At 44.5% G+C, this 17654-nt stretch overlaps 1 protein-coding gene across 3 annotated transcripts in view; it reads left to right on the top strand.

Moving 5' to 3' along the window:
* The window catches only part of LOC146783986 (solute carrier family 2, facilitated glucose transporter member 11-like), a 408912-nt gene that overhangs the window by 204824 nt on the left and 186434 nt on the right, over positions 1–17654 (top strand). The window contains exon 3 of one of the 3 annotated variants that reach the window (XR_014970423.1): positions 1811–6616. The exons of the other annotated variants lie outside the window; for them this stretch is intronic. The gene's annotated coding sequence lies outside the window, so the exon portion shown is untranslated. Of the gene's footprint in view, positions 1–1810; positions 6617–17654 lie in introns of those variants that run through there. 3 annotated transcript variants of the gene reach the window in all.

Genomic DNA, 17654 nt, shown 5'->3' with positions numbered 1-17654 from the left:
GGGGCATGGGGGCGGGAGAGGGCGAGAAGGGTTAAGATTTAATGAATGCCTGTAAATAGGGAATAATGTGGAAATTGATATCACTGCACCTATTTGCCCATATGATTTCATAATTCCGGGACTTTTTTGTAGTACAGATGCCTCCAGGTTTGTCCTTGATGAATAGTACTTGGAGTGAAATGCTGAAATATAAGGTAACCTGTATTCCTTATAACCACATGCCTCATGATACTGATTTGGCTGAAACACTGGTTTACACCCAAATTGCTATTAAGAGTGTATAGGTAACGTGACCTCATTGCCCAGAACAAAAATTGTATATGTGAGCAATTTTAGCTTAGCAACAACTATTAAAAGGCCTGTGGTATGTGTTAGGATTTATTTAATTACAAAATAAAAAAAAGAACTATAATGAGATACTGCTTTTAGTCAAAAGAAATTCTAGGTCAGTGTCGGCGAGTCAACTTTCAGAATGTTGGAACTAATGCCTGCTAGAAAATGCACCGAGCAAATGACTGAGCTGGACTGCTTCCTCCTAGCTTATGTTGAAATAATTGAGGCCAAACTGTGCTTTTTACAGTAGCATTTTCAAAGATGCTGGTTAAAAATGTGTTTTATTTATATATTTATTAAAAATGTGCACATGGCATGAGTCCTTTACATGAAGCAAGAGATACAACAAAAAGTGAATGTTGATAAATTAACTGGTGGTATAGGAGAGAATTATACCTTGAGTCGAGTTCTGAATAGAGACTCAGACAGCAGGTATATCCAGTAGGCTATCTGGATCCTACAAGCCGCAAGCAGTAGTAATATAATGTTGATAATGCAAAAAAAAAACTGTCCACATAGAACATGGAATTCCTCCAAATAAGTTGAGAAACATCTACCATAGCAGCAAATAATACCACCTGCATCTGGAAAATAAAGCCCGAGCATCAGAAGTAGAGTCCCCACTCATTTGAGCTTTTAGAAATGCATTAAGTTGTTTTGATACTTGAAATACACCAATTTTTGGGGGAAAGTTTTAGGTCTTAGGTATGTTCCAGAAGGATTATCTTTGTAGTCGCTGCTACATTATTTACTCAAATGCTTGGGTTATTTCTTTTCATTTTTATATGCCAGATTGAAAAAAACAATCATTTACTTCCATCCCACGTGGACAGAGACAATCCCAAATTTTCCTGCACACCTTCACATGCTAACTTTCAGCTTCACATGCCGTGATATCCATACTTTGTGTCAGCAATGGGTGGCAGATGGTAAGGATGACCCTCACATGGTTGTCCATCACACACCTGGAGTTGCCACCATATACCAGTGTTGCTCACTGCTAAATGATGGCTATCATCATGCCACAAATGCTTCAACATTGCAAAGATGGTGAGCATCGTTTAAGGGATGCATACCATGATGCCAGGAATGGCAAGATTGTGGCTAGGCCGGGCATAATTTTAATTTCACTGGAGTAATTGGAGTAATTGGCTCATTCTGCGTTAGTCTTGTGATGCATAATTTCCTATTTTTTCTCTGAAACACCACTACACATAACCGATTCTCCTGGAAAATACAGATTGCGAGAACGTGAATGTTCAGCGGCCTTTAGGAGAATGCCAGCAGCAGTTCTTTAACAGCAGTTCTTTAACACAGGCTGTCGTCGGTCAGCATTTCGGGTAGTTTTTTTACTTCAAGTGCAGGGAAATCAACTCAAAAAGTGTTTTTGAGTTAATATTTTACCCCAGCCGACAATTTGGGTATTTTTTGTGTGAAATGCACTTTTTATTTATTTATTTATTTTATTTTTAAACAGGAAGGATGCGCCATAGAGACTGGAAGGCTACTGTACACATAGCAGCAACTTCCTCTTCATGACCTGAAGACTCCTCCCTCTGCTTTGTCCAACCCTTGGTCACTTTCGAATTGAATTTTGGGGGGAAAACAGCACTCTCTCTGCATCCATACCATTGCAATCTTAACTTTTTGGAGAAAATCAAGTTAAATGCAGCACTTTGAAAAAAGTTTGTTGTTTGAGGACGGAAATGAACCAGTGTTTTTTTTCCTTTTTAATTTTTAATTTTGTATCTTTCTTGGTGGGTGGGTTGGAATTTTAATGTTTGTGCTTTTAGATGGCGGAGGCCTGGAGTTATGTATACATTTTCTCCATTTTGTTGTGTGTGTTTTTGTGAAATTAATACTGATTTGTTTGTCAGTTTACTGTGATGTTGTTTTACTGTTTGGGGCCTATTCTGCCCTGCACTAGGAACTTGGGTGTAGTTTAGATGTATTTTTCACTTCTTACTGCGACTGTACTATATGCTTTTTAAAAAATGTTTGAGGTTCTAAATGTCAGTTGCTGCTAGGGTTGGGGTAGCTCCTGAGGTCCTGGCCCATGTAAACCTCTTCATTGGTTCTAAGCTACCTTCTTCCACCTTTTCCCACCATTTGTGTGTGTTTTTATTTTATGTATGGCATGGTTGATATTGTGGTTGAGGAATTTTTTAACTTAATTAAAATGTTGTTTTTGTCATTGCTAATTTGATGGCTGTTTGTGAAGGGCAATTGCATGTGTGGGCCCAGACTCATTAGATAAATAAAATCTTTGCAAACCTTTCCCTTCAATGCTGCAAGATGTTTTTTTCTGACTAGTTGGGGAAAGGTTCTTCAGGCAGGACAGAGTAACTGTCTTCTTTGTTCTCCATGCCTCCTCATTTGCTGACCATGTGGCAGTGGCCATTTTATGTAGCGTGTGTGTGTGTGTATGGTTGTGTGTGTGTCTGTGTGTGTGTGTGTGTGGTTTTATTTTGGGCCATCTTATCTTTGATCTCAAATCTCCGTCTTCGCTGGCAGTGCAGCGACTACTATTTTGTGGAACCAGTTAGTGTGTGTGTGTTTAGTGGTGATTTGTCTTTGTTTTCTAGGTCTCTTTTTTCTGGGCCATATAGTGTGTAAGTCAGTTTCCAACATTTTCTGCAGCCAGTGTGTGCCTTAATCCCTTTATTCAAATTTTAAAAGCTGTTCTTTGGAACACCGATAGAAGAGGACTAGTATTTTTGTATTCTTTTTTCCTCTTTTTTCTTGATATATTTCTTTTTACTTTTGGATAATTGCAGTACAGTGCTGTCGTTTTTATACTTTTTTGATTTGTGCCTGCTTCCCCTTAGGGTCTCAGAGCCTTGAGACCCTAATGGGTGACTAGCTGGATAAGAAACCCGATTGATTTACCTCCCATAGAGTCTCCATGGTCCCTGGTGGGCAATCAGCAATTATTTATAGTATTTTTTTTATTTTTGCCTATATTGCCCATGCTTCCCACAGAGTCTCCATGGGCACTACTGGAGCGCTATCAATTATTTACTGTTTTTTTATGTGGGCCTGTCTCACCCTGCCTGCCATAGGGTCCTGTGGGCCCTTGAAGTGCACCGGCAATTCTTTAATGTATTGGTTTAATTTTTTGCCTGCCTCCCGCTGCTTCCCAATAGAGTTCCCATGGGACCTGGTGGGGCACCAGCAAACATTTAATGTAGTCTTTCAATTTTTGCCTGCTTTTCCCTTACTCCTATAGAGTACCCATGGTCACTGGTGGGGCACCAGCAATCATTTAATGTATTTATTCTATTTTGCCTGCCTTCCCCTGCTTCCTATAGATTCCCCATGATGCATGCTTGGGCACGTGCAAATGCTTATTGTATTGTTTTCAATTTTTGTCCATATCACGCTGCCTCCGATAGAGTATTATTGTACCTGGAGGAGCACCAGCAAATACTTAATGTATTTATTACATTTTTCCTCTCAATCAATCAAACAACCAAGTGTTTGTATAGCGCAGCTGCTCACCTGTGAGGATCTCAAGGGGGGCTACTGATCCGCCTGGGTGTGGAGGTTCAGTCGAAGAGCCAGGTCTTGCATCCTCTGTCATGTGAAAAATAGTTTATGCATGTTTTGGGTACATTATTGTTAAGCATTTGAGATGACTATGACTTCACTTGTGTTACATTAGTTAGATCCTGATTCCCCTTGTTTCACTGACTTTTTTAGTTGCTTTGCTTTTAGGTGCACAAGTCATCACACATAGTACTGATACAGAGAGGGAAATCAGCTGTCAGGGACACCTTAGTTCTCTTCTGCTAAGTGCTTCTTCTCCAAGTTCAAAGCACCAACTGCTTGTGCTAAAAAGATGGCCCCAAAGAAGGAGGTTCCTTCAAAGACAGGGGCCAGTGGGGAGGAGTAGAAGCTGGTTGCCACCACTGGCATAAATTCCTCAGAATATTTCAGGAAATGTGACACACCTACCGCACCCTCCTCTGGGCAGAAAGCAGCTTAGATGATCACTCCAGTATCAATAGCACTGCCACCACCAAACCCTAAGATCTTATCTCTCTGCACTGAAGTGACTGCAGTCATGGAGAGCAGTGAATCTGAAATGAAATTCTCTCAGCTGCTAACTGAAATATTGCAGGAAACAAGAGCCGTAGTCAGCAACAGTTCTTCCAGAAGTAGAAGCAGAACAGGTGTTTGAAGTTCCTACTGAGCAAACTGTTGTCAAAATAAGCTTCACAATCTCCAGCAAGGAAAAGAGAGAGTGCTCCTCCATCTTTTGGACATGGATTGGGCCCCTGCTGAGTCCAAGAGAAAAGCGAAAATGAAGGTTTCTGAAAGCCTTGCAAGTGAGGCAGGTGGTGATGAGGATGATGAGCAAGTGATCATTAAACTGGAGAGGGGCACAGAGGAGGTACAGATCACCTCTACTCAACCTGTTCAGGGGCATGTGGCTCCGCCAATACCACCGGCTCTCATATTTGCAAGACCCCGGAAACCTGCAGCCACCCCACCACCTCCCTTTCCGCAGTCACAGCACACTCTATAGAAAGGCAAACCACAAAACCACCTAGATTTACCTCCAGTTCTTCAGGCTTTGGCACAATAAGAAAGGTCTCTCCAGTTTGGGACTTCTTTATGCTTAACCACCATGAGGATAACATCACGATATGCTTCATTTGCCACAAGAAAGTTTATCGTGGTAAGCTTCGTGGCACTAAGGTACTGAAGGCCAACTGTACCATTTGAAGACAAAAACACTCAATCATGTGGGAAGAGTACATAAAAACATAGCTCCTGGTGGTGAAAGAGAACCACAAAAAAGCCTAGTGCTACAACGGAAAGCAGTATTCAAAGCTCCCAGCCAGACCAATTTTGCCAGAGTCACTGTGCCAGTACTGCATCATGAAGTGTGGCAGTTGGTGGACAACACTATGAAGCAGAGCTCTGTTCCGACATGTGGAACAGTTGTCAAGTAAAAGAACATGTGCATAACTACACACTGGATCTTTTTCCAAGAAGTTAGGAAAAGGCTGGTCTCCCCACTAATGATGCTTTGCAGGGCATTCACATCATGCAACAGTTGTAATGTTCATCATGGAGAAATTGCCTGCAGCTACCAACAACTTGGAAGAGTTTAAAACCAAGGTCTACGAACGGATTATACCAGAGGTCTTGTAATTGGAATTGTTGGCACTTTTATTGGCAATTATATAGTTAAAGCCATGGCTGACGGTGATTATTTCAGAGTTCCGTGTTTAGTGTATTGCATCAACCTAATTAAGCAGGACATTCTGAAAAAAAGATGTAATTTGCAACATACTGGTTACCTGACGAAAATATGCACTTATTTCAGTAATTTATTCAAAGCCTGGAAACAGTTAAAGATCCTTCAGCTTGCTAGTAGCCAACCTGTAAAAGCCCTCATACAGAAGGTGCCAACACATTAGAACTCAATCTTCTACATGCTGTTAGGCCTGTTTGAGCTGTACAGGTCTATCAACGATTATGTAATTCAAAGAAGAGGGAATGCAACAGATAAAGCAATGACAATTGAGTTGGAGAAAGGAGAGGTACTGATGTGCCTGATATAAGTGCAAGTTCCTTTCGAGATTATGGCATGGGAAGATAGCAAAGAATGCAGTAAAATGAGGTAAGCAATACTGTTGTTGCATCTGCTACAGGATGTGTTGAAAAAGGTGGAACGAACGTTCACTAAGGTCAATGAAGAAGCACCTTCTTTGGTGGATAACTTAATCCTACACTTGAACACGAATAAAAGGCTGCAAATAGAGATTGTGTTTTCCAAAGACTGTTCCACATACTAGATCCACAATACAAAACAGTTCTGGCCACGTTCATTTCTTTTAAATGGATATCTTAGTGTTCCAATCTTGGATCGTCAGTAAAGCAAATGATCAAGCAGAAAGACTGCAAATTCTATGCAGGGGCAGTAGTTCTGAATTGAAGCATTCACCGCCACACAGGGTGGTGCATTTGGCTTGCAGTCTCTGGAGCAGCAGCCATCACCATCACTAGCTATTCCAAAACCACAGCAAAAAATGCTTCAAGTTTGCTGCCAACTTCTGCAATGGGTTGGCTTTATTTAGCAGGACTTAGGTCAAGTGCAGAGGCACAGGCACAGCAAGGGGTAGCACCAATGAGAGTGCAGATGATGGTCCAAGACTATCTAGATGACCCGGATGTATGACGTTACAACGCACACTTTTACAACGCATGCACTTACAACGCATTTTTTACAACGCATAATCCATTACAACGCATGACATTACAACGCATGACACTACAACGCATTTTTAAAAACTACCTTTACAACGCATTTCCATTACAACGCATAATACCTTTACAACGCATACCATTACAACGCATAATATTAAATTGCATTTAAGGTAAGTATTAGATAGTATAGGGGTAAAAGTTACTTTTCTAACTCCAGGGGGTGCAACAGTAGGGTAAGTGTTGGATAGTATAGGGGTGAAAATTACTATTCTAACTCCAGGGGGTGCATCAGTAGGGTAAGTGTTGGATAGTATAGGGGTAAAAATTACTATTCTAACTCCAGGGGGTGCAACAGTAGGGTAAGTGTTGGATAGTATAGGGGTAAAAATTACTATTCTAACTCCAGGGGGTGCAACAGTAGGGTAAGTGTTGGATAGTATAGGGGTAAAAATTACTATTCTAACTCCAGGGGGTGCAACAGTAGGGTAAGTGTTGGATAGTATAGGGGTAAAAATTACTATTCTAACTCCAGGGGGTGCAACAGTAGGGTAAGTGTTGGATAGTATAGGGGTAAAAATTACTATTCTAACTCCAGGGGGTGCAACAGTAGGGTAAGTGTTGGACAGTATAGGGGTCAAAATTACTATTCTAACTCCAGGGGGTGCAACAGTAGGGTAAGTGTTGGATAGTGAAGTGTAATATTATGCGTTGTAATGGTATGCGTTGTAATGGTAGTATGCGTTGTAATGGAATGCGTTGTAAAGGTAGTTTTTAAAAATGCGTTGTAGTGTCATGCGTTGTAATGTCATGCGTTGTAATGGATTATGCGTTGTAAAAAATGCGTTGTAAAGGTAGTGCGTTGTAAAAGTTGCGTTGTAAAGGTTGTTCCCCGGATGACCCAAAAGAGGTATGCCTGTATTAAGACTGTATGACTTGGCCTTTTTTGGTTAAAGTTCCCTAAACCTTTTGCTTTCCCCCTAGTCCTTTTTTTCTGGCATGGTGTTGCCAACTTAGATACTTTGGACACTTTGCCACTGCTAAACAGTGTCAAAGTGCAAGTGTTCCCTGTTAAAGTGTAATGGTAATTGGTTGTCCATGATTGGTATGTTTGCCTTACTAGTAAAGTCCCTAGTAAAGTGCACTATGTGTGCCAGGACTGGTAATGCAAATGCTACTAGTGGGCCCGCAGCACTAATTATGCCACACACACAAGTAGCCTTAAAAAGGGAACTCGGGCCTGCCATTGCAGTGCCTGTGTGCAATTTGTTAAACTGCCATGTTGTTCTGACAAGTGCACTAACTTGCCAGACATTACCCTTCCCTTTCTATACACATCTGACACCCCTATGGTAGGTCCAGGGTACCCCCTGGGCAGGGTGCAGTGCATGTGAAAGGTAGGACATGTACTAAGGTGTGTACCATGTCCTGACAGTGAAATACTCTCCATTTAGTTTTTCACTGTTAAAAGGCCATCTTGCCCATAGGACAGAATGGGGGAGGCTGTGTAATATGTTTCCAGCCTATCTTCCCATAGGCTAAAGATGGAGAGATGAAGTTTTGTGTGCCTGAACTCACAATTTAATTACACATCTTTTTGTGAAGGTGGTTTTTGCATTGTGTGTTTAGAAACCACTCTTTTAGAAGTGGCTGGGGTTTTCTGTTTTAACATTTCTGTGTGTCTCTGCCTGGTTGTGGATTGACTGTCTGTATTTGAATGTGATAGGCTCTGGGGAATGTTTTGACCCAGGGGAGGAGGTGAGACAGCAACAGGCTGACCTACATCTGGAGTTTAGGGTGAGAAGTAGCCCCTGAAGGTGAAGAGGCCTGGGCTACCACCATAAAACAATGGCTCCATCTCCTGCAGAGTGATTAACGATCCAGACCCCCACTATCAAAGAAAGAAGGTGTCACTGGCAGGTAGGCACCCAGAACTGGTTTGGACAGGGGTCAGTGCCCCCCTGAACACAAAGACTTCAAAGACAATTAGGGGTATAACTAGATCAAGAATGTAAAGGATTGAAACTACTTCATTGTCAAGAGGAACCTCTGCCAAGGAAGAAACAGCTAAAGAGACTGAAGGAAAGGACTGACCCTTGCTGTGTGTCCTGGGGCTGGCCTGCAGTTTGCTGATTTAACCAAGGAGAGGCTAAAGGGACTTTGCTGTGTGCTGTATCCCCCTGCTTGAAAGGACTTTGCTGTGTGTTGTGTCCTGAAGTAACTCATCCCCAAGGGCCCGAGGAGAGCTGGCTACCTGTTGTGGAGACTCAGAAACACAAAAGTTTCCAGGTGTGTCTCAGCAAAGCTGTGTGCGTGTGCTTTTTGCAGCCTGAGACCCGCATAAGAATTGGCCTGTGATCGTGTGCACCAGGAATCCAAGTTAGTCTCAGCGACGCTGTGTGCGTGTGCTTTGTGCAGCCTGAGACCTTCGTGAGGATCGTCCTGTGAATGTGCCCAACCGGAATCCAAGTGAGTCTCAGCAGCGCTGTGTGCGTGTGCTTTGTGCAGCCTGAGACCTTTGTGAGGATTGCCATGTGATCGTGTGCACCCGGAACTCTAGTGTGTCTCAGCGACGCTGTGTGCGGGTGCTTTTTGCAGCCTGAGACCCTCGTAAAAATTGCCCGGTGATCGTGTGCACCAGGAATCCAAGTGAGTCTCAGCGACGCTGTGTGCGTGTGCTTTGTACAGCCTGAGACCTTTGTGAGGATCATCCTGTGATCGTGCATACCAGGAATCCAAGTGAGTCTCATCGATGTTGTGTGCGTGTGCTTCGTGCAGCCTGAAACCTTCGTGAGGAGTGCCCTGTGATCGTGCACACCTGGAGCTCAAGTGAGTCCCAGGGACGCTGTGTGCGTGTGCCCTGTTGCAGCCAGAGATATTCCTCATTGCCAGCGGCTCAGACCGGCATCCCCAGAGGAGCTGTGCCACCGGTCCGAGCCCATCCTTGCCAAGGAGGGACCTTGAGCCATCCCCTTGTTGGGTTCCACTGCCCAAAATCAACAAAGCCGCATCGGAGGCCCAAGTCGCGAGGAGAGGAGAGCGAGGTCGCACCCCCAGGTAACACTCAGCGAGGGTGCATGTGTCGCCGCCTGGGGAGAGGTGCGGGCTCGAAGAGAAAAGCTTGCGGCCTTTCCAATTCTCACAGCGCGATCCTCCGCTGAAGTCCGTATTGCGGCCCGTACTTGATGAGGAGTGTCATTACCAGTGTCGGAGTGTGGAGCTGCACTTTGTTTTCCACCATACCCGTGTTGGGGGCATATTTTGGTAGTAGCTGACCGCAAGTCAGCAGGAGTGGCATAGAGACTGTCCTGAGCACTGTGATCAGTGCCGGAGTACATTATTTTGGCATTAAGAACTGCTGATTGCTGCATTACGCATTACATCATTTTGGTATTACGAACTGCCTGATTGTTGCATTACACATTGCATTATTTCTGCATAACGAACTACCTGATTGTTGCATTACGCATTACATCATTTTGGTATTGCAAACTGTCTGATTTTTGCATTACGCATTGCATTATTTCTGCATAACAGACTGCCTGATTGTTCATTACGCATTGCATTATTTTTGCATAATGGACTGCCTGATTGTTACATTCCAAATTGCATTATTTTGGCAGTACGAACTACCTGATTGTTGCATAACGAACTGCATCATTGTTGCATTACAAAGTGCCTGATTCTTGCATTACAAACTGCATAGCATTGCATTAGGACTGCATTGGATCGTCTAGAATTGCTCATTGATACTGCAAGAACCTACAAGGGCTTGCTGGCCTAATAACCAGCCAGGTGAAATATTACAAATAAGCATTTGTTGGATTTTTATAGTGTGTGGTCTCATCGTATATCTTGTTATATAAACATATACTTGTTCTTTATGAAACTCGTGTGGAGTCCATTTGTGGTGTCATCATTGGGTTACTGAGAGCGGGGTTGCAAATACTTTACACATTTGCCTTGGAGATAAGCCTGTCTGCTCGTGCCAAACTACCGAGGAGGTGAGCAAGGGCGATCTGAGAAGGTGTCCTTCCTTTCCCTGACTTAAAAGCAAGGGTCCCTATTTGGCCTAAGGTACCTACCTCAGCCGACTAGAGACCCCCAGTTCTAACACACACGTTATCTGACAAAGTGAGAGCTAGCATCAAAGATGAAATCTCTAAGTTGCTGGTGGAGGGTTATTGAGCTCTCTAACAGCCCTTGGACAAGCCCAGTGGTGTTGGTCCCTAAGTCTGCCCCGCCAGGTGTCACACCTGAACTTGGATTTTGTGTATAATAACGTGGGCTCAATAAGGGCACCAAGACTGACGCACACCCCTTCCTCAGAGCTGATGAACTCATAGTTCGGCTTGGAGCTGCTAAGTCCCTTAGTAAGTTTGACTTAACATCTGGATACTGGCTGTTTGCCTTGACTGAGGGGGCCAAAGAGAGGGTAGCATTATCAACACTGGAAGGGCACTTCCAGGTCATGCCTCTTCGGTTGAAAACCGCCCCTGCCACATTTCCAGAGGTTAGTCAACCAGGTCCTGGTTGGGTTGGAGAACTTCAGTGCCACCAGCCTAGATGGCATTGTTGTCTTCAGTTCTAGTTGGGAGGACCACTTGAGCCACCTCTAGCAAGTACTTCAGGTTCTGCACAGTGCAGGCCTGACTATCAAGGCCAGTAAGTGCCAGATAGGGCAGGGCTCTGTGATTTACTTGGGACTCCAAGTAGGGGATGGCAAGGTGCAGCCCTTCAGGCAAAAGATTAAACCATTCTAGCTTGGGAACCCCCCCCCACACAAGACCAAGACATATGTGAGAGCCTTCTTATGCCTCACTGGCTATTACAGGAGATGCATGAAGTGATATGGTACCATTGTTAACCCCTTGATGGAACTGACTTCCAAGAAGCAGCCACGTCAGGACAGAGGTATGCCAGAAAGCTTTTAACACCCTGAAAGGTGCCATGTTCACAGCACATGTGCCAAAGGTCCTTGATTTCTCCTAATAATTTGGGGTGAAGACAGATGCCTCAACGCATGTCATAGGGTCTGTGCTCTCATAGCTGAACAAAAAGGGTCTGAATCAACCTGTAGGCTTCACCAGTAGAATGTTACTTCCCAGGGAAAAGATGTGGAGTGCCATAGAAAGAGAAGGCTTTTCTGTGGGTTGGGCACTGAAGAATTTAATGCCATACCTGTTTGGCCCTCACTTCTGGGTTCAGACAGACCAGAGAACCCTCAGATGGTTAATGCAAATGAGGTCTGAGATGCCAAAACTGTTCACGTATTCCATCTCCCTACAGGGAATGGACTTTACGGTGGAACACAGTTCTGGCATAGACTACACCAATGTTGATGATCTCTATAGGTTTGTCTGCCTTAGTGAAGAGAACTCCCAAGGGGTCAGGTAGCTCTTCCCACTTTCCACAGGGAGGACACATGTTAGACCTGGCATTCTTGGTGTGATTTCCTCTGACTTTTTGTCTTTTTGACCTCTTGTTTTTGACTGTTTTGATGACTTTGATTCTGCTGGCTTTATGAGTCTGGGCACTTTACCACTGCTAATCAGTGCTAAAGTGCATGTGCCCTATACCTAAAACATGGTAACATTTATTTATCCACAATTGGGGAATTTGATTTAACTTATAAGTCCCTAATGAAGTACACTATGTGCCCAGGGCCTGTAAATCAAATGCAATGAGTTTGCCACCCGCTTAAGAAGCCATTTAAATGTGTCTCAGGCCTGCCACTGCAGAGCCTGTATGTGCGGTTTTAAACTGCCATTTCGACCTGGCAAGATAATCTACTTTTCAAGCCAAAACCTTCTGTTTTATTACATATCGGTCAACCCTAAGGTAGGCCCTGGATAGCCCATTGACAGGGTGCAGTGAATTTAAAAAGTAGAGCATGTGCTTTCCAGTTTACATGTTTACTCTTAAATTCCTTTTTCACTACTGCAAGGCCTATCTCTCCATTAGGTTAACATTGGGATTGTCTTATTACAGTTTATAGGTTTAATTTCCAATTGGAAAAAATAGCACCCCCACATTTGGTGCCTCTGGAATCACAATCTAAAAAGACAACTTATGGTGAAGTTAATTTTTAAATTGCAATTCTGACATTCGCACTTTTAGAAAGTTTGCATTTTCTTGCTATAACCATTTGGTGCCTTCTGCCTGTCCCTGGAATACCCGTTGGGTGTGGGTGACAGCTGACTTCCTGCATTTCCTCTAGACAGCTACACACAAAGAAACCATAGGTAGGATAGGTGTGACTGAATGGCCATCTACATGCTGATTAGTCATGTTGAGCAGCAGGATCAGAGAAAGAAGAAGACACACCTGAAAGGGCTGTGTCCTGTCCCCACACAAAGGGTTACATGCCCTCTTGTTGTGAGTCTGGAGCCAGGACAGGAAAGAAAGTCTCCCCCATGACAAAGGCCCAAACTGGGTATAAGTACTGGGCCTCTGACACCACCAAAACAGAACACTTCTGTAATTGAGGACATTCTTCCATGAAGAAGGACTGCTGTGCTGCAAGGTGAGGCTGCCACTTTGCTGAATTGCTTTGCTGTGTTGACCTGCTGCCTCTTGCCTGGGGAGTGAGAAGGACTGGACCTGCATCTCTACATCCCAGAACCAAAGTATCTCCAAGGGCTTGCTTCCTGATTTTGAAGTCGCAGTGATATCAAACTCTTCTCCCTGCAGCCAATAACCAGCACCTGGTATTTGCCTTCTGTGACTCCTGCTCTGCAAAGTGGTGCAAACCCAATCCTGGGCCCTTGGAAGTGAGTTTTCAGTGCTGCAACTCAGAAAATTCCATGGATCAACAACGTTGCGCTGATCGGAACCAGCACATTTCCTTCGACACCAACTCATCGCCGCTGTTGCACGAACTGGTGAGTTCAGGAACAACAAGGACCACCCTACTCACAAGTAACCAGGGTATCTATTATATATCAAGGAACAATGGTACCTGTGGACAAAACATGGAATACTTAACAGCAGTTAAGCACAATGGCAATAGTCATGGGTAAAGATGCACCGAAAGAGAAGAAGAATCACCGAGCCCAAAGAATAAAACGCAATACTATTTATGTCAAACTTGATGCAGAATCAGGAAAGAAGTGTTTGGTGTCCCAAGTGAACTTAGAACCTATATATCAAAGTGACACGTTGTGACATACATTAAAGTTTCAATAATTGTTCACAGCCTTCTGAAACATTGGTGAACTCTGGGTACAATGGTTCATTCTAAGTGCTTGTCAACAGCGTTTCAACCCCTCAATCAAGGGGTCTCATCAGGACCTAACAATGATGGACACCTGAAATTTAATAAACAAGAGAATGGTTCAGTCAACTGAAAAACTAAAAAACTACGGAAAAGGTAATCCTGTGATGAATCAATTACCTCAATCTATAGCAATATCCTGTCAGAGTGGTGAAGTGCACACCAATATAGGAAGTGACTGAAAAAAGAGCATTAAGAGGGGGTAATTACTCACACGGGGCCAAGCGGGGCACTGTTTGATAGGAGAGAGAAATATACATAGTAAATAGGTGGGATTTGTTGGATCCATTTAAGGAGCTGTCAAGATGTGATGGTTGTAATTACTCACCCCTGTAAGTGGGAGGGGGTCTGAGAGTCTTTCCGGCATGTATCAGTTGCACACAGCCGTAATTAGTATGGAAATAGGACACAACAATCCATGTTGACAAGTTTCTTCTATAAATGCAAAAGAAAATGTGTTAGAGGAAAATGCGGCGGTCGAGTGCTTATAGTACTGAAAATTAGGATTAAAAATTGCCAGTATAGAAGCGAACACAGCTCTTACCCAAGGTGAAGGATGACTCATTTAGTTTTCATCAGAGGAAGTGGGCCACCCTAATCAGCCTTGCAGCGTGCTGTTAAGTATGCCGCTTTGTAGAGGACCGCTTCAGTCTGCCTCCGTCTTTCTAATGACAAGGGTACATCCGCAGCTCCCGTAACTAAATGTAGAACGGAGTTGCAGGACGTGACTAGACCTTGCCGGTAACAGAGAAGAGCGCGCGAGCATCGTGCCGCTCTGTGCTCAATTGAGTGAGCCAAAACAGTCTCCGTTTGGGAAGTTTGTTATTTCGTTCCATCAGGGCAGGAAACGTTATCTAAAAATGGAACAATTTAATTAATAATGAAATAACTTTGTTGAATTCCTATTGTAAACGCAATCTCCGTTTAAAGAAGTATGTTGTCTCTTTCTATAAGGACAAATTCTAGAAACATTATATATAAATTGAACAATTGAAATAATAATGAAAGAACTGTTGTGAATTAAAAAAAAAAAGTGCATGCAATTATATCCCTTGGTTATAACCTGGAATTCACAGCTAGAACTCAAAAAGAGTTGATGCAATTATATCTCTTTGTTATAACCTGGATTTCCCAGCTAGAATTCATTACTTCTCAGAGACTGTTAATGATTTGCAGAGTTAGTTAATTAGGGTGGCAACAAACCACACCATTCATGAAGTGTTAGTCCATGAGTAAGCGAGTTGACCCGTTCTATCCATCTTCTGTTTGGAATGACAGCCATGTCAATGACCTGCCATTGTAGATCTTCCGCTGTGTGGTTTTTCGGTCTCGTCTGAGCCAGTGCATGCACTGTTCTGGCGAGACATTTAGTAGCTGCTTTGAAAAGTGCTACTTTGCCGGCCACCAGCTTGCTAGAACGCGCACAAGAGTGTGTGCCACATGCACAGCTGCCATTGTGCACAGCTGCCATTTGGCTGCTTTTATTGCGCGTGTGAAGGCTCTCCCTTACTCCCTCCCTTCTACCACTCCCTCCTTGTCAGCTTCCTGCCTTTGCATGGCGCGCGCTAACTTGTAGCCGTTTCGCTTTCATTATTTGCACTCCCTCCTTGTTATTCACGTTATGCTCACCGGCTAGGGGTGGGCGGAATTTGCGAAATTCACTTTCGCAAATTATCGCGAAAATTTTATAGATCTCCGCCAACACGCGGAAATATCGCGAAGATGCGGAAGTTTTTTTCCTGCTCGTTCGCGGTATTTTCTGCGTGGTCGCGGCTCGCCAACTTACCCATGCGGTTGCTCGCGGGCGCGGCCATCTTGTTTTCACTTGTCTCGCGGTGCATGATCGCGAGTAGAAAGACGTGATCGCGCGACGAATGACGTTACTGCGGGCGCGAACTGTCGTGAGACAGCGCAAATGGCTACCAACAATCCAACATCTAGTGGAGAACGCGACCGGATCGGGAAAACTTGTCGGCGAAGGCGGGGATTCAGGTAAGGCGATCGCGTGCACGCGAGAATGTATTATTTTACAGCGCGAGCAAGCCAAAAATTTCTGGTAAAATGCGGATTGCGGAAATTTTGACATTTTCGCGCTCTCCGCGGAATGCGAAAATGTCAAATTATCGCAATTTCCGCAAGCGGAACGGAATTTTAGCCCAGGCCTATCACCGGCCCACCCTTCAACACGCTAAGCACCCGCATACAACCCTTATTCACTAATATTGACGCACAAAAAACGCCTGCTTTTCAAATCCTTGACATCTTATTTTGTCTTCCGTATATGTGATTCACAATGCTTGCTGTGCGTTAACGGCTTGCAGCGTACAAAACGGACGAGCGCGCCAACAACAAGGTAAGATTACTTGCCTGTATGCTGCCGTCTTATTAACCCCCACCTCCAGAACACACTTCACTCGCACGCGCCCCCCCCCACACTTTCACAGTGTGTAACAAAATGCGCAACAGCCGGTAACTCTACCAGCAGACTTACGTTCTTAATGACATTGGCTGTGTGAAACGCCAGCAAGTTTAAGAATAAGTTACCGATACACCGCCTTACTGTGTGAGTGCTTTTCAAGTTGGGTATTTCAGGTGTCCGGTTTTATAAAAAAAAAAATAAACGCCATGCTTGCCTGTATGCTGCCTTCTTATTAACCCCCCGCCTCCAAAAGACACTGCACTCGCACGCGCCCCGTTTCATAAATAAATAAAAAATGCCGTGCTTGCCTGTATGCTGCTTCCTTCACGTTGTGGCCGCGTGTCCGGCACTGTTTCCTGTAAACAGCCGCATTCCTTGCTTTCACTATTGCCGAGCTGAGTTGCATTGTTTTTTTCAACATTAAAGAGGAGCGATGTAATGGAGTTAGCAGCCTAGTAGTCGGGGAGGGCAGAGCCCGGGTGGTGTAAGGAAGAGGAGGAGTCATGACAGGATAGGGGCAGTTAGAGTAGGGACAAGGTAGAGATAACATGTGAAGGAATAAAGCTCCTGTGGTACACCAAGAAGTGTCTGTAATTCTTTGTAGCGCGATGCTACAACTGGCGACGAGGGTGGGATGAGCAAGCCCCACTGACCACGGAGCCCCAGAGATCGTCGAGGAGCCGGTAGCAGCCACAGGAACAAGAGTGGACTGGCCTGAAGTGACGAAGCCGATCGCTCCGAAGCGCGACTCACGCTAGATGCGTGTGTCTTGAATGACGCTAGTGTTTGCAGAAGTCGGGAGCCCACCCCGACCCTGCCTTGTGCCCAAGAGCGGAGAGAGAAGTGCCCCAACATCGGAGACGCTGTCTCTGAAAGCCTGCCAGCGAGCGCCGGTGAGCGCGTTGAAATAGGAGCTGAAAGCCCGTCGATGCCGGCAGACCTCACGCCCGATGCGTGAGCTTTGGCATGCTGTCGCGAGGGAAAAGCAGGAAGCTGCAGAATAAGGCGGGAGCCCACCCCGACCTCACCTGATAGCTGTCGCCGCTGAGGAAAAGCAGGGCCTGAGGAGTGCCACCCTTGAAGCTGCCCGCCGGTGAGTCCAGCATGGAAAGGACTGAATGAGCCAGGAGAGAAAGCCTCGTGCGTGTGTAGTGACGGCGGCCATCTTGGAGTCAGGCGGCTTTCAAGACAGACCCCTTGAGTGTTGCAGAGCGGCAAGTCAGGCACCCAGCAAATAAGCAAGCCTTGTCAAGTGCAAATAAACAAGCATTGGCAAGAAGAAGTAAACAAGCATTGTTAAGTGCAAACAAACAAGCATTGTCAAGCGCAAATAAACAAGCATTGGCAAGAGGAAGTAAACAAGCATTGTCGAGTGCAAATAAACAAGCATTGTCAAGTACAAATAAG

This window comes from Triturus cristatus, chromosome 11 (assembly GCF_964204655.1).
Source record: "Triturus cristatus chromosome 11, aTriCri1.1, whole genome shotgun sequence".
NCBI classification, from domain to species: domain Eukaryota; kingdom Metazoa; phylum Chordata; class Amphibia; order Caudata; family Salamandridae; genus Triturus; species Triturus cristatus.
The sequence above is the reverse complement of the archived record's forward strand: the minus strand, read 5'-3'. Positions and strand labels throughout refer to the sequence as shown.